Source organism: Vipera berus (assembly GCF_964194415.1).
Source record: "Vipera berus genome assembly, chromosome: 4".
Lineage (NCBI taxonomy): Eukaryota > Metazoa > Chordata > Lepidosauria > Squamata > Viperidae > Vipera > Vipera berus.
In genome coordinates, this window is record NC_138206.1 from 47,911,778 (window position 1) to 47,934,465 (window position 22,688).

Consider the following 22,688-nt stretch of genomic DNA (forward strand, 5'->3'; position numbering starts at 1 on the left):
TAATTCATTTCCCACAAAATGTTCATAATAGAAACATAAATGGCAGGTCAAAAGTCAATGCAAAAATTAAATCTAGGGTGCTGGCAAAGTTTCATTGTAATCTACCCTCAGATAGTCCAGAGAAATGCTTATAATATTGTTAGTGGAATATTTTCCCTTTTATTTTTCTCAGTAGCACTACTGCATTAAAAACCGTTTGACAGAAAACCACTAAGATGTAGAATAAATAACCATTATATATAGAAAGTAGACAAAGGTGTGATTGATCTGTCTGGAATTGGCAGACTCTTTCGCTGTGTCAGGCTGTTTCTTTGATCAATGAAGGTATAGCCTCTGACCCTAAAAATCAATGGAATTGATGGAAAGACAAACCATGAGAATGCAGAATAGGCTTTAACCTTTATTGAATGTAAAGGTTTGAAATATTAATTGTATGCATGTACTTAACACGTAAGAGTTTTATATAAGATTGTTTAAATATCACAATGGTCTTTAAAAAGGCTCTTACAAAGCCGTACATTATTATTATAAATAATAATAACATTTGCTGCTTTTGAATTTAGCCTGTGCAGGATATTTTTTTTCAATAATCCAAAACCTTTCCCTTGGAAGAAGACAATGAAGATGCTTACTTACCTAGAGCTATACTCATAGCATTTTTTAATGTACATCAGCCTTATAAATATTACAAATAAATTACACTTGATATGGAGGTTAGAGACAAGTTTGTTCTGGTATAGAAATAATAAGGTTGGAATGCAGAGATATATTACATTACTTTTGAAAAAAATTCAGTACATAGATCTAGCAACATACAATTTTTCTAAGCATGACCATGAAGAATAGGATGAAAAGAAATAATTTAATTTCAATATAAATAAAATTAGAATCTTTTTAAAAAGTTTATTAATAATTTTATTTATTTTTCTGTTTTTTAAAATTGTATAAAGCAGGGTGACTATCTAACAGTGTTTACAAATCACATACTCATTTTAAGAAGAAACGTATAAAATTATTGAAGCTTAATCATTTTACTGGAATAGAATGATTTAAGCTCAAATATTGGCTTTTTCCTGAAAAATGGAAACGTTTTTGTACATTAGAAAAACTTAATTTGTACTTCCAATTACAAGCAATATATATCAAATATATATAATAATAATAATAATAATAATAATAATAATAATAATAACAACAACAACAACAACAACAACAATAACAACAACAAGAAGAAGAAGAAGAAGAAGAAGTAGTAGTAGTAGTAGTAGTAGTAGTAGTAGTAGTAGTAGTTGGAAGGGACCTTGGAGGTCATCTAGTCCAACCCCCTGCTCAGGCAGGAAACCCTATACCATTTCAGACAAGTGGCTGGCCAGTCTCTTCTTAAAAACTTCCAGTGTTGGAGCATTCACAACTTCTGGAGGCAGGTTGTTCCACTGGTTAATTGTTCTGTCAGGAAGTTTCTCCTTAGTTCTAGATTGCTTCTCTCCTTGACTAGTTTCCATCCATTGCTTCTTGTCCTGCTTTCAGGTGCTTTGGAGAATAGCTTGACTCCCTCTTCTTTGTGGCAGCCCCTTAGATATTAGAACTGCTATCATGTCACCCCTCACCCTTCTCTTCATTAAACTACACATACCCAATTCCAGCAACCGTTCGCTATGTTTTAGCCTCCAGTCCCCCAATCATCTTTGTTGCTCTTCTCTGTACTCTTTCTAGCGTCTCGACATCTTTTTTACATCATGGTGACCAAAAGTGGATGCAGTATTCCAGGTGTGGCCTTACCAAGGCATTGTAAAGTGGTATTAGTACTTCACTTGATCTTGATTCTATCCCTCTGTTAATGCAGCCTAGCACTGTGTTGGCTTTTTTGGCAGCTGCAGCACACTGCTGGCTCATATTTAAGTGATTGTCCACTAGGACTCCGAGATCTCTCTCACAGTTGTTACTATTGAGCAAGGTATATAAAATATATTTTATAAAATATAAAATATACTGAAATTATATTTATATATTATATAAATATATAATATATAATATATATATTATAATATATTATATTATATTATATATTATATGATGTTTTCTTAATACATTATAATTATTTGTTTAATTTGGGTGAAGGAACACAAAATCATGCATTTTCTTTGAGGATTTTTTTTAATGATATGAATGTAATTAGTATTTATTGGGTAACATTTTGTACAAAGTTTAATGTCTTTAATTTCACATGATTAAATTTGAAATATAGCGTAATTCAAAATTTGTATTACTCTGCAGAAAAAGGTTTTTAAAATATGACAAGTCTAAAATTGGACAAATAAAAATAAAAATTTCCTGAATCATATGTAGGGGTATGTATCAAATTATGTCCTGTATTTGTTAAAATATATAGATTTTAGAAACATTAAGGGAATACACTATGAGATTGAGGCTAGGACTTATTTTTTATTTACTTACTTGGAAGTAAAAGTTAGGGTACCCAGTGGAGCTTAAAACTGCTTAGTAAGGCATGTATATGATGAAACTACCATTCAATTCAAAATATCTCAGTTGTAATAAAACTACTAAAACAAGTCTATTACTTTTCTGCATTTCTGCATATGAATTTTGTTTTATTTGTTTATATTTTATGGTATGTATGTTTTTCTAAGCATATTAATCAAAATCAAGCATCTCACATTGTGGCACTTAATTCCTCTGTAGAAAATACTCTTTTATTCCAAAATAACTCAAGTTTTATTTTTAAAAGATCTTGCTATCATATCTACATCTTCAAAAATCACAAACTATAATGTAGCAATGCAAAATAACTTTGCTTTAAAGCATAACCCATTGTATGTATCATTTGAAAAGTTTTGTGAACCATTTCCTGGACCCTATCTCAAAAAATTACTAAAATATTTGCTTTGTTAGTTGCAGCAATGGCTGCTTCTACTTTTACTTCTTCATGTGGAAACAGGAAGTTTCTGCTATGGCCGCAAGTAGTGTCCCCTTGTGGATGATTGTAATGTTTTTAAGCCTTAGTTATGTCATGTTGTTCGATAACTATAACGGTACACTCATTCTTTATATATCTGCAATTCACATTTATCTTGCTAAAATATTGTTTTTCTTACCTCCCCCCCCCTATTTTTTTTAATTCTTCAAAACCAAAAAGGTTCTTTGTATTTTCTGGTTGTTAACCTTTGTTTTCAGTTGTTGTAAGATGGAACTTTTGTGCCATCTTGAATGAAGAAATAAATGGGTTGCAAGTACATATTTTCAAACCTCTCGGAGCTAATTTCTACATATGTATAACACAGTTTAATATATAACATACATATAATGCTATAATATGTGATTTTCCAAACTATGACACAATTGAAATTTTATTTATTTATACCTTAACACTAATTTTAACCCTAAACCTAAATTTAAATTATGCCAAAAATAAGTATAAACACAATATGAGATTTATATCTAATTTTAAGCATACATACAATGTACAGTTCAATAATATATATGAGCTTTCAAAAATACTGTGTCTTGTCCAATAAAAATATATTTAGCATTTTGCCATTTCATTGCTTTCAGTTAGCAATAATAATCCTACTATCATACATATTTCTATAGAGATATAATTTACATTAGATGAAATAAAACCCAAATGACCATTCATTTCTTGCTTTTCTGTGAAATGGGATTAAAATTAATGGAAAACTAAACCATATGATGGGATAAGTTGCAGAAAAATCATAGTAATCAGTGCAAAGGTTTTAAAGTTTCTATAATAGAGTAGACATCACTTCATTATTTTGTGACATATCATTAAAAACATCTGTAGCAACAATAATCCTGATAATGCAATATTTCCCTGCCAAATTCCATATAGCATGGTTGAAGGTTTTTTGTTAAATTATGGCCATTTGGAATTATAATTCTCCTTCAGTCCAACAGAGCAAATTGTCGGAATTGAGGTCTAAGTATTATAAGTGTTCCATTTCACAAAATAAATTGATTTTTAGTTATTATCAGCTATCAAATGCAACATACAATCACACAGCTTCTCAGAACAAGAGATAAAGACATGGAGTGTGTGAAAAAGACTGCTTGCAGTGTCTTGTTGAAAGCTTTCCAACCAACTCCTCTTGGCAAAATAGTGTGATTGGAACAACTCATGGTATTGAAACCAGAAAAACTATTCTGATTTGAGGCAGACTAAATATCACTGAATGACTCATCCGTCTTTCTGTCTCTCTCTATATATAGGTTTTTACACAAAAATTAGGTTTAATATCCACCTTTCCTACTTTATTTTCCATTGTTACAATGTGAGTTAAACCACACCTAGATGTTCCCCACCCACCCAAATACGTTTCTGACACAATTATTTCTGTGAAATATATGTATGTGTTTGTGTGTGTGCATAATTCAGCACCTACTTTCCAGAGGGAAAAAAGGCTAGGAAATACAATTGAATTAATGTTAATTGAATAAATAGCTCCTTCTTTAAATTAATTGCCTATAAAATAAAGCAACCCATTTGTAAAATGAATTGATTCCTCATTTGTATAATAAATGTACAATATACATTTTCTCAAATACTAATATTCTTTTCCCAGGAAAACAGCAAAGAAACATGGAAGATTGAGATAAAAGAATTAAATAGTTAAACAGGGAAAGAAAAAGAAGATGAAGGGGGAACAAGATGCAGCAGATAGGAGAATGGACAGAAAAGGGGAAAATGGCCACGAAAGCTAAATTTAGAGTTAAACAAAGAGCACAAACCTACACTTGCTTACTTTGTAATAAATCCCACAGAATTTGCTGGTTCTTACTCAGAATTTTTTTTACCTTGTTCAGACATTAAGAATCCTTTAATAATCTATTCCCATTCAAGAAGGACCAGAATGGGAGTAATGTATCCCTTCCTTGTCCTCTACTTACGGAAGTTGAAAGTCTGCAAAGAGACAGAAATGAAGAGAAGCTGTCACCAAATCTTCTGCCTCACTGAGAAATATAGTCAAGGAGTATGTGGAGTCTACAGAAGAAAAATCTGTTACATTTGTGGAGTTTATGCCTAAGTAAGGCTTTATTCAGAAAATAAGAAATCCCAAACATCACTTGTTATGTATGCAGGCACCTGCATAGCAACAGCAACCAGGGGGCGTTGGCCTGAACGGTTTTGGCGGGAAACCTAGTTTTGGCGGGAAACCTAGGGCCAACCCCATAGGCTGTCCGCATACCTGGCTAGGTATTTAAGGAGGCCAGGTAACCTTTATTCCCCAGTACGCTACCCCCCCTTCCAATAAAGAGCTGAACACTTACTCCGGCTGGCGTCTCTTCCTTGCATCGGACCCACTACACAATATCACTTTAAAAAATTTCTTTCAGGAATATGCATATATATCTTTTTATATTATATCAATGATCTATCTATATGATTGCTTAAACTACAGTGTCTCTCTAGCATCAAAACAATTTAATGATTGAAACTAGGATTCAATTTGCATAGCACATTTGTTTCTTTTTGTTTCAATTATTTTTAAATGCTCAAATTTTCTCTGGATTATTTTAGTTGTCATTGCTACACTCTTCTTTCTTTGGCACTAGTTCACTGCTAGGAAAATGTGTTGACACTGCTTGGTTCTAGCAAATTTAGGATTAGAAATTGTAAACTACATATTGTGTTGCTTAATAATATTGCATATTTTTAAAAGAAGTGGAGAAATGTTTCATGTCAAGTGAGATTATATTCTTTGAGAAATGAAAATATTTTCCACAAAACTGAATTCAAATTAGAAAAGTTAATATGCCAAATATCCTATACTACATACTTCCATTGTGTAAGGAAATATGCGGTTTATTTATTTCTGTAATTGATATGTTATATAAAAATTGAATTGCTTTCACTTATTATGCTGTGTATGTTGCTATGTGTACCTCCGACAAAAAACAAGTGACGGAGGATGAATTATTTCATATGCTCTTAGAACAAAGCCATAGCTGATTCCAAGGCTATTTCCAAGACAAGATCTTTTGTCTTTGTATTCTTCTAAAAAAAGTTACATTTCATGTTAATTATTATTTGAGCTACCCTACCTATTCCAGCCATAACAATACACCCACACCCATTTGCACACTCTTTCCCATATATCTATATACATCCATCCATTTTTCTCCCTATCTACCTACCAACCTATGGAACACATATTTAAAGAATGTACAATTATGCATAATAAGAAAGCATATAATTCATTTTCCATTGTTTAAAGAGAACAATATTGAAAAGCAAGGATACTCCTGCCCACTATTTAATCACTTCCTAAAGTAATATGATTGAATATTTAGGAATGTCCAAAGCTTAAAGTCGGAAAAAAGGACTAAGGAAGAACATTAAATCTGTTCGTATGTTGAGCTGATTATGACATCTAAATTACTGATTTTATCTACTCAGAATTTTCCATTGCCCCAAAATGTAGCTTTGGTATGTGGAAATACTACATAAAAATTATTTAAAAAATGTTCAACCAAACATAATTATGTTTCATATTTTTTCTAAATTATATTCTTGTTAAGTGTTCATATTAAATAGGATTATAAATAATCAAAATTTAAGAAGGAAAGATAATATAGACTGAAATAAGTAATTCAGAAAGAAAAAGGGAGGGACAATATTTAGTCTGTATGTACATCTATTGTTTCTGAATTGCAAAGCTGCCATAGACTCTTTTGGAAGAAAAAGTTTAAAAAAAACTAAGGTATCTGATAGATTATTTGCAGAAGACACATGCTCAGTAGGCAATTTCCCAGACTGCTGCATAACTGTATTATTCAGGGTAACGTGGATACAGGAAAAAAAGAAAAGCAACTAAGATAAAAAATGGTAACATAAAAGTAAGTGAGTCAAAGCAAAAGAGATTTAAAGCTCAATTCCATATATGCTTATTTGACAAACGCACATACATTCAAGAACCTTATTCCCTAGTTTTCAGCTCATTTGTTTTTCAGTTCTTGCATAGGATTTCAAGGCAAAAAGTAGAACTGCAATATATAGACAGAAGTTGGCAGCAATAAGCAATTTAAGTCGTGCTGTAGACATATTTTGAATGGATTTTCTTTTCTAGCAAAGAAGTATATAACATTGAAGGCTACAACACTCCTTAATTTGTAATGATTAGAATCAAGTCTGATTTCAGTTTAACCTTCCTGTGTTGACTTATTTGATTCCTTTCATTTTTTTTTTCTTTTTGCAATAAGTTCCTTCTTGCTTTACAAATTTTGGTGTGTGTTTTTTTAAAAAAAATACTCTTGTTCCAGTACAGGAATGTGCATTTAATTCTTTTTTTTTTCCTTTGTAGATGCATCATCATTCTGTTATAACTGTTCGCAATATTTTCATTTTCACTTTGTGGTGAGAGTTATACTTCATATTGCTTCCCACCTACCCTCCTTGCCATTTATTTTCCTTTATTGGTGCAGCATTGTTGCAGTGACTGATGAGACCTGTTTGTGTACCAAAAGGTTAGAGTGAACTGATAGTTCAGTCATGACAACAATGTTGCACTCTATCCCATGGATTACAAAGCCTCAAATCCCTGTGCAAGGTGCTCCTTCTGCATTGAAATCAACGCATCACACGGTCATTAAACAGGCTTATTATTCCATCAGCATCCATCGGTTTATTCTTTAAAGAGAAACAAACAACTATCTTTATAACTGTTTTAGCACATTAGCAAAGTCTTTGCTGGATTTAACTGAGATGATGTATATTTTATTTATGCCAAATGGCCCAGTATTTTCGTAAATGGAATCATGCTGAAGACATCTATACAATTCGAAAACACTACACACCGATATACTGTAATGGTACAATATATTATTTTCTCCTAGCTGCTCTGTCTCAAACAAACCCACACCTCTCACACAAGCACTGCACCCACAGGAACAGAGAGAAACAGACTTCTTCTTCAGGCTCAAATGAATACACACTTCGTTTTAGTAAGACTTAGAACTGCTGTTAAATATTCCAAACTTATCAAAAGGAGGAAAAAAATACAATCCCAAAATCCCACTTTGTACTTTTAAAAAGTCCCGATTCTATTTCTTACTAACTTGGTTTAAAATACCCGAATAAAAATGTTGCAAGCTAATCGCTTGGGAGAAGCCGTGTGTAAAACTGAGGGATCCTTTCCACTGATGGATGCTGCCGCAAAGGGAAGAGAGGAAAAGCTGAAGAAGGCGCAGGATAACTTCTACGTCTGTTTAAGCCTTGCTGGCATTATTTCTCCCCACATCACGCGTGTGTGCGTGTGTGTGTGTGAGAAAGAGAGAGAGAGAAAGACAGAGAGAGCCAAGTTTGCCCGCTTTTCCCGAGGCAGAAAATCGAGGAGGACCATCTATGCAGAGCCTATTTTCAAACTGCATTTGGAAAGCTGTCTTATTATTGATTAGGGGGAGAAAAGGGGGTGGGAATAGAACTGGGAAGAGAGGGGAGGACCGTCAGGCAAACTGGCTTATTGAAGCTCAAGGCATTTTCTTCCGGAAAGATGTCCCACAACTGAGAGGCAGCGACAGAGGAAGTAGAAAGATGGAAAAACTAAGAAGAGGTGGGGTGGGAGGGGTGGGGTGGGGGCGAGCCTTCGGAAGAAATGAAGGCTTTGGATATTCTCGGGCTGCTTCTCCTTCCCAGTTATTCTTCCACTTCTTGCAAGGACCAGAGAGGATGGGCGTTCAAGGCAAATCTTGCGGGAGGGCGGATGCTGGAGACCACGCGCCAGAATGTCACTTATTCACGAGGAGCGTGGTGCAAATGCCAGCCGGAATGCCGTTTCCATCCATCCATCCACCCACCCACCCACCCCGCCCCGCGTGCCACCTCTCTGAGTCAGCAGTCGCTCTTTTGCCTTGCCTTGCTTTGCCTTTGTGCGCGCGCGTGCGCGCGTACTCTTTTGCTGGGTGTGTGGGGGGGAAGGGGGTGTGGAGCGCGCGCGCGCGCGCGGCCGCGTTCACGTCTGGGAGTAAAGGAAGCCTTTTCTGTCTGAATGTGCGCGTGCATATTCATGGGAGGTAAAACCCAGCCACTGAGAAGCGAAGGTACGTTGGAGAGGAGTTAAAATCTGACTGATTTCCATCAACTGAGGTATCCCCTAAGGAGGATGGGTCTGTGCGATAGGGATGGTGCAATTATGTTAAGATTATATTTATGGAGAGGTAGCTGCTGCTTCTTTTTTTTTCCTTCCTAATTACTGGTTTGGTCAAATTGGTATTGGGAAAACCATATTACAGTTCATAACAAAAAGCATACATAACGCTTCTGGGGTTTTGTGTGTGTGTGTGTGTGTGTGTTTAACTGTTTCATGCCTGAACTGTAAGCATTCAAGCTGTGCTGCAGAGCAAATGAGAAAAGAGTTGTTTGCAACGGGAGATTCTGTCCTCATTCAAATGTTTCAAGTAACTGAACACCTAAGTAACATAATGTGGAAACAGGAAGAGGGGGCTGCGGAGTATGGAAAACCAGCTTGAAGGGAGGGGTAATCATTAAAAAATATTTCTCAAGATCTTTTTTTTTCTGTATAGCTTGTTTTATAACTTGGTGTTCTAATTATTTTTCTCTCTCCTCCCTTCCCCCCAGCTGATCTGCATCTTGAAAAATGAGTTACATACACCAGACTCTACTTAAGTGGCCAGCACCTTTGTGGCATCTCTTTGGTTTTTATTTCTTCTGCCGAGCATCATGGATCTGTTCCTAAAGTAGACATATTATTTTTCATTCTTCAGATAAGATTAAAATGCTGAAGGCAAGGGTGAATCTTTTCAGCGCTCTGGACCTGGACAAAAAAAAAAGAAAAGAAAAAAGATGGGAAGCAAGGGTGTAATTTTTTTTAATTTTTATTTTGCATGAAGACTTTTTTTTAAAAAAAGATGAGATGTTGTACAAGTGACCTGGCACAAAGAATAACAAGTTGTTGAAAGTCACTATAAATTTAGGAGATGAAAAATACTCGGGTGGATTACATTTTTTTATACTAGATGTAAAAAAAAAATCTAGTGTATGATAATCTGAGATAAACGATTCAGTGCGTGAAGGCGGGAGGTAAATTTTATTGCAAACACATTCTTGTTCCAGAAAGCCTTTTAAGATTGGAATACGTATGTTCAGGGCCCACAATACAAATGCTACTAGAGAAATAAGGCTGAACCATGGATGCTTTATTTAAGCTTTGGAAGAAAAGGAAGCAGATTCTAACCTATATGTATTTCCTTTGACTTCTTTGGAATGAAAGCCTTATGCATTAAAAATACAGTCTCTGTTGCCTCCATGCAATAGATATAGATATTCTTTCCAAAATAATTGAAAGTGTATTTTGACAGTATTAAAGCTACTTGTTACATCTTCCAAATCTACTGAAATAAAAACTACAAAACCCATTCTGATTAACTGAAGAAGAATTCGACTGGATCTTATTGGACTTTTCCTAGTCCCTGAGACCCTAACTTGTGAGGTTTTTTAGTAACAATCACAAGTCAGGCTCTTGGGACCTAGGCGGAGGGGAACCAGCAGCTTTGAACTTTATTGATTAATTAATTTAATTTATTAATTTATTGATTAATTAATATGCATTGTTTTTTTTTGTTTCGGGTTTTTTTTTTGACCAAAGAGAAAGCTATATGAAAAGGATGAAGATTTTGACTTAGAAAGAAAAAAGCAGTATGCACAGATATGTTAGCATGTGCTGCATAAATATATATTTTATTTATTGTATTAAAAATGAGTGAAATATTTAGCAGTCTGAATCAGAAACTTCAGATATTTCATACTTTGTATTTTAACCAGTATTTTTAATTTATTTGTTAATGTACAGCTCTATTTATAGGTTTTTCCTCAGCTTCCTATGTTCTACTTTTTTCCAACCACTGCTGTGAAAAATCCAAAGTTTACAGGCTGAAACCAGGAATTGTTTGCACATCAAAAATGTTCCAAAAAATGATATTTTTGATTACAGTTGATCTTTTTTCTTCTTTTATTGACCTTATCCTGCAGAGTGATTCAGTATGTTGTTATACTTCCTTCCAACCACAATTATACCGTGCACAGAGTATTTATATTAAAGAAATCTGACATAGAATTTGAAAAATTGGAAGAGGCCATTTAGGCCTTAGAAGCCAATCTTCTGGCACACAGAAATCTAAATGTATGACACAAGATTTATCCTCTGCTTGGACATGTCCAGTGCAGAGAGCCAATCACAGCCCTGGGCAATTGTTTCCACTGCTCTTTCTGTTAGGACATTTTTAGCAGAAATCTGTCTTCCTGGAACATTAATATTTTGTGTTCTCTGGGATAAGGTTTAAGGTTAAGGTTAAGGTTTATTAAATTTATATGTTAATACAGCTGGTCTTGGCATCATCTGTAACACCCTCCAAGGTACTTGTTTTATAATTCTTAGAGGATGAACTTATCAAATCTCACTCTGTTATTTTCAGCACATTTTTCTAACCCATCAAGATTGTTTTGAATTTTGCTTTTGTCTTCTATGATATTAGCTATTGTATCTACTTTTGTGTCAGTTGCAAATTGGATAAAAATCCCTTATGTCTCATCTAAGTGATTAATAAAAAGGGGTGTAGTGTGAACCTTGTGGCAGCTCACTTGATACCTCTCCCCTGTTTGATGAGAAACTATTAATAAGTAATCTTTGGCTATGAGTTTTCAGCCAGCTATGAATCTATTGATATTTCATGACATGCAACTGATATAATGCAACTACAACTCATAATGCAACTAATTTAGTCATAACCAAAGATTTTTCAATTAAATGTTTCTAAATCGATATAGAAGACAAAACCATTTTATCACAAGAAATGAGTAGTTATATTTACACTCATCTTAATCTGAGGTAATATTTTTCTAATGGATGCCAATTTTAGCATTCAGCAAAATAAACAAAAGTATAAGAATTATTTGACACTTTTATCTTCATGTCTTCATCACAAGCCATTTGATTTCACAAATAGTTTTCATAATTTTAGTTAAGGAATTTGAAGTTGCCCTGTAAATGCTTTTGCTTAAACATTGTTCCATTTCTGGGAGGGAGAGGGGACTACGAGATGCACATAATTGACTATAGCTAATGAAAACTTCCTACTGTGAAAAGTCAGATGAATTGTCCTAACAATGTGGCCTATTATAAGCCAAACAGTAGAACAACTATGTGAACAATAAAAGAATGTAAAAAACATTTAGCACTTCAGCATAAGTGAAAATAAGAGGGGGCAAAGGAGACCCATGGGAAATGTGAATTGAAACACAATGTGACTTTCATTCTTGTGTCCCAATTTGAGACACAAATACAAAAGACCAGAGTTTACATCATGACAGTGCAATTCACACTTCATAATTATTGCAACCTTCCAGTTTGTACTGGATGCTTATGCTTGTTAGCTTCATATTATATAAATGATCTTTCGCTGCTTCCTACATAATCCTTTCAATTGGAAATGTCAGGGACTGAATCTGAGATTCTAGGTAGTGTTCCTGAGCTATAAGTAGAACTTTATTCCATTTTGAAAGTTAGATTAGTACAGATTTATAATAGTATCTGTTTCAATAACATGGTTTCCAGTAGACCTGCAGTGCCTGCAGAATTACTGTCACATGGTAATTTTGTCAAGCACCTAACAAAACAGAGCCACCTTATTCCGTATTAGCTGCAACGCCATGTAGAATGCACTGCAGTAGTCCATATGCATAGTAGTGTGGAGAATCACAATTAGTAAACTAGGTAGAATGGGACAAAGGCTATCCTGGCCATGAATTCCATCTGCCCATTCAGTATTCGACTAGCAAGAAGACCCTTAATTTGTGGACCTGCTCTCTCAGGGCAATGTTCTCTGAAGCCATTGGCCATGAAAGACAAAGAACAGCTCCATCTTGGTAGTTGTTCTGTCCCAGCCTATGTACGTCCTTGTTAATTGCACAAGGACAAAACCCCTTTTGACAAGTAGGCTGGAGACTCAGAAGAAAACACACCCTTTTTAATATTGGTAACAAACCTGCCAAATGGTCCAAAAACAAAAGCAACAAAACACAATCCAAATGGAGACACAAAACACAATGCAAAAGAGAGAATTATTCACTGGCAATACCAACAGAACAAGATCCCATGAAGTACTTTGCAACGGTTGCCTTCGGCAACCAGCACCACCCACACATTCCCCTTTTGTAATTCAGTCCTCAAGGCGTGGCTTCTCAATGCCTTCTCCAGAATTGCCCCATTGCCTCTCTCTGGCCTACTCTCCTGGCCTATCTTCGTTTGCGGGCATCTCTCAGGTCCTCCAGCTGTGCGTCCTCTGAGTCCGACCCAGCCTCCCCACCCAGCTGTGTCTCATGCTGAGCACAAGTGGAAGGGCCAGGCTCCTCACTGGAATGTAAGTCTTGGAGCTCATCAGAGCTTTCCTCCAGCTCCAATGGCTCCCCAGGCCCCTCCTCCTCCTCAGATTCCCCGGACTCAGCTGTCGGGATCACAGGCGGGCACAGAATCACAACAGTAGCATCCAACTTTAGCCTGTTTTCTCCCTTCTAGATTAACAGTTTTTAGGCACCAAACTGGATGACAATATATGATTGCATATCACCAATATACTGATAATGCCGCATTCCAAATTTTCCAAAGGACTTTATGTAAATGCTAAACAAGAGGGAAGGAAAGATCAATCCCTTTGGCATCCCATGCAAGACTACTGCTAGGACAATCTGTCAATCTCACCACCACACCTTGATGTAGTGTTAGTGGCCAACAACATCCTATGCAAAACAGTCACAAAGGGCAGGTGGAATATGCACCTGTTCTTATCTCTCTAAGAGGAAATTCACCTAAACATTGTCACCAGCCAAGAGACTGTGAAATCAACAGTCAACTTTGCCTCTTTTATTAACTGCACAGGCTGTCTGTGTATCCATTTTCAATTAGTCATCTGTAGTCCTCATCCAGTGATGTTCCAGGCACTGCTTCTGTCAAAACTCATAGAACTTCAGAAGGTCCAGAAGCATGTCAAATTCACTGAACATTTAGGAGCAAACTCAATGAAAGTTCAGTTTGCCTCCTAATGCCAAAGACTAACCAGGCAATTTACAGAAATGGCCTGGCAGATCTCTGAATCCATGAGGCAACGCTTCTGGGGCTCCTGGTGTACCGGCAGGCCTGAGGAAGTACTAGGTGGTAGTCAATTCCAGTTTGTCAAACCTAGGATCCAGCAGCCAGAAGAGCAGATTTATGAAATAGTGATATCGCAAGCTTTTGAAACATGTTAAAGCAAATATTGCCTAATATTTATTCAGATAGAACAAATACTATCCTGAGAGTTGGCAAAATGAAACTTGAATACAAAACAAAGCAAAATAAAGATGAAGTCCTTTATTGACCATTTGTGCCAAATTAATATTTTTTTCTAGATAATGTCAAGGTATAGATGGACAACTAATTTTATAAGTTTGCACTGTACATGCACATTTCCATGCTAGTTTTCACTACAGAACGTGTGCATATAAATCAAGCTACAGCTGGTATATCTTTTTTTTTAAAGTCAACTTCCACAGCACCAACAAATCAGGAGAAAGAAAATATAATGTGTGATGCATAAAAAAAGTCATATTAACAATTCATTGTTGATAACAGACTGAACCAGATGCACACATTAATGACTGGCTGTTGCTGATCTGAGCTGTGTTCAGTGTGGTGGAAATGAAAAATCATCCAGTCTCTGACACTGGCTTATTTGTACGCTTTAAAAGAAATAGCATATTTTTGCATGTATATTTTAAACTGCCTGTGTCTTTCTTCCTTCCCGTATACCTTTATATCACTTCCTTATTAAATGTCATCCAAGAATGCTATTTCTTAACATGCATGTGTACAAAAACTACAAATAATTGTTCTTTGTCTGCCACATGGAAAGTGATTATACATTATCATGGCAATGATCTGTATCAATTTCAAATGGTCATAGGAGGATAACATCTGTTTTGCCAAATGTCATGTTGATTGTTAGCCAAGGCAATACTTTCTATTTGATATACTGTAGAGAATAAAATATGTTTATGCTGTGGGCAAAAAGAAGCATTTTGCTAAAAGCTTTTTATTAACTTCAGTAGCATTAACAATTAATACAGCTTTTCCAAATGTATGCCCTGCAGATGTGGTAAATTTCAATATCTATACTTCTCAGCCACGAATATTATAAATTCTGTTTTCACTGCAGTAAAACAGCAAGATCAGTAATACTAATTGATATATTATACACAAGTAATATCATCTGACTAATATTAGTGAAAATCCACTCAGTGTTCAACACTTTAAAGCCTATCTTTTTCATTGTGAAAGTCTCCTCACCTAGGATAGGAAAAAAAAACTTTGGCCTGATTGGCATCAGTTGTGTAACAAGTGTAGGAAATTCTGCAATAAATATATATTAACATGCATAGGCAATAACCGTATACATGAGTTTTACCTGATTTTTACGACCATGTGAAAGTCGCACAGAAAACTACCTTGATCACCACAATATTTTTTATATATTTTCATTCATTTGATGACATAGTGGTGAAAAACATTATACTACTTAGGAGACCCATGTTTAGGAAACCCATGGTTGAGCATGTGGAATCAATTAATTTCTCAGTATTATAAATTAATTTTAATGGGTTGAAACTAAACATTAAGAAAACCAAGATCATGGCATCCAGCCCTCTCAATTCCTGGCAAATAGGTGGGGAAGAAATGGAGGTAGTGACAGATTTTATTTTCCTGGGCTCCAAGATCACCACAGACGGGGACTGCAGCCAAGAAATTAAAAGACGCTTGCTCCTGGGGAGGAAAGCCATGGCAAATCTAGACAACACACTAAAAAGCAGAGACATCACCCTGCCAACAAAAGTGCTTATAGTCGAGGCTATGGTCTTCCCAGTTGCAATGTATGGCAGTGAAAGTTGAACCATAAGAAAGACTGAGCACCAAAGAATTGAGGCCTTTGAACTTGGACTGCAAGGCGATCAAACCAGTCAGTCCTAGAGGAAATCAACCTTGATTGCTCTTTAGAAGGCCAGATCCTGAAGTTGAAACTTAAATACTTTGGCCACCTAATGAGAAGGAAGGACTCACTGGAGAAGAGTCTAATGCTGGGAAAGGTTGAGGGCAAGAGAAGAAGGGGATGACAGAGAATGAGGTGGCTGGATGGAGTCACTGAAGCAGTAGGCATGAGCCTAAATGGACTCCAGAAGATGGTAGAGGACAGGAAGGCCTGGAGGAACATTGTCCATGGGGTCATGATGGGTCAGACATGACTTCACAACTAACAACAACATTATTTTTTTAAAAAAATATAAAGGAACAACAACAAACAAAAAGGAACCTGTTAAATGGTTATTAACAACCTACTTGGACAGCCAATTTAGTGTAGTGGTTAAGGCATCCGGTTAGAAACCAGCAGATTGTGAGTTCTAGTTCATCCTTAGGCAAAAATCCAGCTGGATGCCCTTTAGCCACTCATTTTCTCTCAGGCCCAGAAAGAAGGCAATGGCAAACCACTTCTGAAAAACCTTGCCAAAAAATCCGTAAGGTCTTGTTCAAGCATTCTCTGAGAATCAAACATGACTGAATAGGAGAGAAAAACCCCCAAGTTATATATATAAATTAAGTTAGAGAAATTAATTACCACTATAATTGCATCTCAATATTAGAGTTGGAATATCACTTCTCAGCCTTTGAGGTAAGATCAAGTCTAGTGTGTAATATTGGAGTAACAGTAATACAAGTAGTAGTATTTTTTTTCAGGAAGAATTCAGGAAGGATATTTAACTTATACGCATTTAATCATGTTATGTCAATGTTTAACATTAATTCTGAAACAGGATTTATTTAAACACTTAAATGTGGCATTCAAATCTAAAATATTAATAAGAAAACAGTTCAAAATAATGAATACCACTATTAGTTTATTTATTAAAAATATTAAAACTACAATAAATGAAGCAATTTCTAGCCTCCCAAATAATAATTTTAGCTAAAACCATAGCAAGTTACAATTTTCATGTATTGACCTATCTACAATTCAATTGATCATCGAATAAATGCAATCAGTAAATTTAAAAGATGAAGCATTTTATATCTAGCATAATTAATGTGGTTGTTTTAACTTAATATATAGAAGATAGAAATCACGTAAAATTGCTTTTGTTGCTATGTAGAACAACCATTACTAGAGATTTGCAAGCAAAGGCTGGTCAGCCATTTGTATGGGATAATATGAGAATTGTGCCTTAGAGGGTTGGACTTGAAGACCTACAAAGTCGCTTTCAACTTTATGATTCTACGAACATGAAATAAATATATATATATGTACAGTGTTCATATGGCATTCCCTTTTAGAACAAACAACGCTATACAAACCACAGAAAAAGAAATGGCAAGCAAACAAAAGAAGAGAAAAAAATAATCTAGTTTACATAAAAATTATTCATTACATCTCATCATACTTTTTTGTTCCTATAAACTATCCTTGCTTGCATGATATCCAGTTAATCTGTACATTGTTTTTTATTTCTAACATGATCTTGTTTTTACTACCATGAATCTTAAATAACCACGTCCTTCTTGCTTTAATTTCCTGTGATATATCAAAATCTTACTTCTCTATAAAAATGTGTGAATAATCAGGGTCTTATAACAATGCATTTTGCTTGCATTGGCATTCATTGCTATATGAGCTCACACACCACATTTCCCTATCTTTAATTAGTGCACTTATTTATCTACTTACTTTGGGAATTGTTTGTTTTACCTTTTATGTGTAATATGCATTAGTTCACATTTAATTTCATTTTTCCTATCCAATACATGTACTTACATTGATAGAGGAATTTAATAATTTATATAACTTTCTGTAGTATGAAAAAGTCCTTCTACCTTTCAGCACTTAATGTGTGTTTTAAGGCAATAAAACAGCTTGCAGTGCAGTTCTGAAATCAATGAATAGCATTTGAAAAAAATTGAATTCCTTCATACTGTTTAATTAAAACTGCCATCAATTTTCATAAACTGCCTTATTTTGTCTTCATTACCATTTTATCTATCTTAGAAATGAAGTGAACTTTATTACAGTGTCACCAGGAATCTGCACTGATAAAACTTTACTGGAGTGAAACATGAAGTCGACATGCGTACAAAATTAATGATAAAGTCAATGTTTTTGCTTACTCTGTTGAGTATTACTGCATCCATTTTCATATGCTTTGAAAAATTGAGGCATCACTTCTAAGATTAAGATCTCAAAATATGTTGTTATTATTGTTATTTACTTGTTAATTTCCATTTGCTTAATGAGATCTGCAGTGTTAATCAAAACTCATGATGTCATTTACATATTGCTATAGTTTTCCTTAATGGAAAATAATGTAGTCTGACCATTTGAACATTTTCTTCCAGGCTGGAGGGGATAGGGTGGGTTAGTTTTTACCTAGGCAGCATTTTGTTGAATTATACTTCAATCTGTTCCTCTTCCCCTCCTCCCTCACATGTAGCCTTTTCAACATCTTCAAAGAACCTTTTATCAACACAGAAAACAAACTGACTGCTCGACTTCCGTGCCAGGATTCACATAAGGCAGCAGGGTGGGAAGTATAACAAAGAAATCCTGAATGCACAAAACATATAAGAAAACCTATTAAAATTCACTGGTGAAGCTTAGAATACACAATGAGAGCAAAGTCTGAGGTAGGATTTAGCAGGACAGAAAAAGAAATACACTTATTTAGGAAAACCATTTTCTTAAAAAAAAAAAAAAGTTCGATTCAGATATTATACTTTACATGACCGCTATATCTTTACTAGCACATTTTTCCTATAAAAACTACAATTAATAATAAAAACACAGTTAAAAATGATACTTAATTTATAACTTAATGGATTCTTCTGGAAATTATTGCTGTAAAAACAGTGTCCGATTTGTTGCAAGAAGATATTTTTCTCATTCAAACTTTTTCCAGAATTTGAAAATATTTTATGGATGGAAGTGTAAGGATTCTTCAGTCTATGTGAGGCACGTCTTATGTATCACTCCATTTTTTCTGTATAACATATTGCAGACAGCTGTTGGATATCTGCTACAGTGATGGTGACTGGTTCTTATTCTGGGAGATTGCCCGGGGTCTGATCTCAAGCCATGCAGCCACTTTGGACTGGTATAATGTGCTTCTCTTTCTCCCATCTGCCTATACCACAGGTCTGCAACCCGCGGCTCCAGAGCCACATGCGGCTCTTTCAGCTGTCTCCTGCGGCTCCCAGTCCTCTGCCATGTGCAGTCCAAAAAAAAAAAAGTGGGACTAAAAAAGTTCAACCAATCAATTCAAATATGCAGGGTAGGTGCATATCTCGCCTTGGCTCCACTCTTCAGTCAAACCCTGTTCTGCACATGCACACATGTATGCGCATGTGCACACATTTTTTTGGGGCTCCCAGTTTTTCCTTTTGTGAGGGAACCGGTTCCGAGTGGCTCTTTCACTGTTTCAGGTTGCTGGCCCCTGGCCTATACTGTTCAATTTCTGCTGTCCATGGGTAAGCTGTTACATTGTTGTTACATTTCAGTTGGAAATGTACTTTGGATGATTCTTTGAAAAAGTTCTTGGCTTCTGCTTCTCTAGTGTACTTCCTTAGCCTGGTAGCCAGTTCTGTGACCCTTCGTTTAGCAATCTCTAAAGTTTCAGAGAGAATTGGGCCTTTCTAGCCAAATCTTATGTTTTAAGTTTCACCACTTTTCCATGGTTCCACCAGCTGACTAACTTCTCCCCGAGTTGCTTTGATCTTAGTCTCTAACCGCATTTTATGGGAGTGGGGAGAGGGACAGTGTATGTAATACTGCTCTTCTTCATTGTACAGTATAGCCAAGCATCCCCAGGATTACAGTAGTGGTAGCATACACCAGTTTATTAGTTTAAGTTATGATAGTAGTTGGGATTGTCATGAGGGCTCTACAGGCATTTTCTAGCATACTAGCTGATGGTACCTGGTCTCAAGGGCTGACTATAGCTGGGTTTTTTGTTGTTGTTAGTTGCAAAGTCATATCCGACCCATCGCAACCCCATGGACAACATTCCTCCAGGCCTTCCTGTCCTCTACCTTCTTCTGGAGTCCATTTAAGCTCACGTCTACTGCTTCCGTGACTCCATTCAGCCACCTCATTCTCTGTCGTCCCCTTCTTCTATTGCCCTCAATCTTTCCCAGCATTAGACTCTTTTCTAATGAGTCCTTCCTTCTCATTAGGTGGCCAAAGTAGTTGAGTTTCAACTTCAGGATCTGGCCTTCTAAAGAGCAATCAAGGTTGATTTCCTCTAGGACTGACCACTTTGATCACCTTACAGTCCAAGTTCAAAGCCCTCAATTCTTTGGCGCTCAGTCTTTCTTATGGTTCAACTTTCACTGCCATACGTTGCAACTGGGAAGACCATAGCCTTGACTATACGCACTTTTGTTGGCAGGGTGATGTCTCTGCTTTTTAGTGTGTTGTCTAAATTTGCCATGGCTTTCCTCCCAAGGAGCAAGCGTCTTTTAATTTCTTGGCTGCAGTCCCCATCTGCATTGATCTTGGAACCCAGGAAAATAAAATCTGTCACTACCTCCATTTCTTCCCCATCTATTTGCCAGGAATTGAGAGGGCCGGATGCCATGATCTTGGTTTTCTTAATGTTTCGTTTCAAGCCAACTTTTTCACTCTCCTTCTTCACTTGCAACAAGAGGCTCTTTAGCTCCTCTTCACTTTCTGCCATTAGAGTGGTATCATCTGCATATCTTAGGTTGTTGATATTTCTCCCAGCAATCTTAATTCCAACTTTTGATTTATCTAGCCCTGCCTTTCTCATGATGTGCTCTGCATATAAGTTAAATATGCAGGGCGACAGTATACAAACTTGCCGGACTCCTTTCCCAATTTTGAACCAATCACTGGTTCCGTGTCCAGTTCTCACTGTTGCTTCTTGACCCACATATAGGTTTCTCAAGAGACAAATAAGAGATGGTACTCCCATCTCTTTAAGAACTCACCATAGTTTGTTGTGATCCACACAATCAAAGGCTTTAGCATAGTCAATGAAGCACAAGGAGATGTTTTTCTGGAACTCTCTAGCTTTCTCCATGATCCAGAGAATGTTGGCAATTTGATCTCTAGTTCCTTTGCCTCTTCGAAATCCTGCCTGTACTTCTGGTAGTTCTCGATCCACATACTGCTGGAGTCTAGCTTGTAGGATTTTAAGCATAACTTTACTAGCATGTGAAATGAGTGCAATGGTGCGATAGTTTGAACATTCTTTGGCACTGCCTTTCTTTGGAATTGGAATGTAAACTGACCTTTTCCAATCCTGTGACCACTGTTGAGTTTTCTGAATTTGCTGGCAAATTGAGTGTAGCATTTTTACTGCATCGTCTTTTAAGATTTTGAATAGCTCAGCTGGAATACTGTCATCTCCACTAGCTTTGTTGTTGCTCAGCTTTCCTAAGGCCCATTTCACTTCACATTCTAGGATGTCTGGCTTGAGGTCAGTGACCACCTCATCGTGGTTATTAGGGACATTAAGCTCGTTCTAAGGGACGCGGTGGCTCAGTGGGTTAGGTCGCTGAGCTTGTCGATCAGAAGGTCGGCAGTTTGGCGGGTTGAATCCCGAGTGCCGCGTAGCAGAGTGAGCGCCTGTTACTCGTCCCAGCTTCTGCCAACCTAGCAGTTCGAAAGCATGTAAAAATGCAAGTAGAAAAATAGGGACCGCTACGGTGGGAAGGTAACAGCGTTCCGTGCGCCTTTGGCGTCTAGTCATGCCGGCCACATGACCACGGAGACGTCCTCGGACAAACGCTGGCTCTTTGGCTTTGAAACGGAGATGAGCACCGGCCCCTAGAGTCGGAAACGACTAGCACGCATGTGCGGGGGAACCTTTACCTTTACCTTTTAAGCTCGTTCTTGTATAGTTCTTTTGTGTAATTTTGCCACCTCTTCTTAATGTCTTCTGCCTCTGTTAGGTCCCTGCCATTTTGGGCCTTTATCATGCCCATTTTTGCATGAAACGTTCCCTTCATCTCTCCAATTTTCTTGAAGAGATCTCTAGTCCTCCCTATCCTATTGTTTTCTTCTATTTCTTTGCACTGTTCATTTAAGAAGGCATTCTTTTCTCTTCTAGCTATTCTCTGAAATTCTGCATTCAATTGGGTGTGTCTTTCTTTTTCTCCCTTGCCTTTCGCTTCCCTCCTGTCCTCAGCTATTTGCTTTTTTGCATTTCTTTTTTGGGGGGATGGTTTTAGTTGCTACCTCTTGTACAATGTTGCGAACCTCTGTCCATAGTTCTTCAGGCACTCTGTCTATCAGATCTAATTCCTTAAATCTATTTGTCACCTCTACTGTATATTCGTCAGGCATATGATTTAGTTCATACCTGAGTGGCCTAGTGCTTTCCCCTACTTTCTTCAGTTTAAGCCTAAATTTTGCAACAAGAAGTTCATGGTCTGACCCACAGTCAGCTCCTGGTCTTGTTTTTACTGACTGTATAGAGCTTCTCCATCTTTGGCTGCAGAGCACATAGTCAATCTGATTTCTGTGTTCACCGTCTGGTGATGTCCATGTGTACAGCCGTCTCTTGGGTTGTTGGAAAACAGTGTTTGCTATGACCATCGTATTCT

General features: G+C 36.5%; 1 long non-coding RNA gene across 1 annotated transcript in view; it reads left to right on the forward strand.

Annotated features, from left to right (window-relative positions):
* LOC308667284 overlaps nt 1-16,976 on the forward strand; it is a 64,056-nt gene extending 47,080 nt beyond the window's left edge. The window contains exon 3 of the long non-coding RNA XR_014026252.1: nt 9,611-16,976. This is a non-coding gene — a long non-coding RNA (uncharacterized lncRNA). The remainder of the gene's footprint in view (nt 1-9,610) is intronic.
* The last annotated feature ends 5,712 nt before the right edge of the window (nt 16,977-22,688 follow it).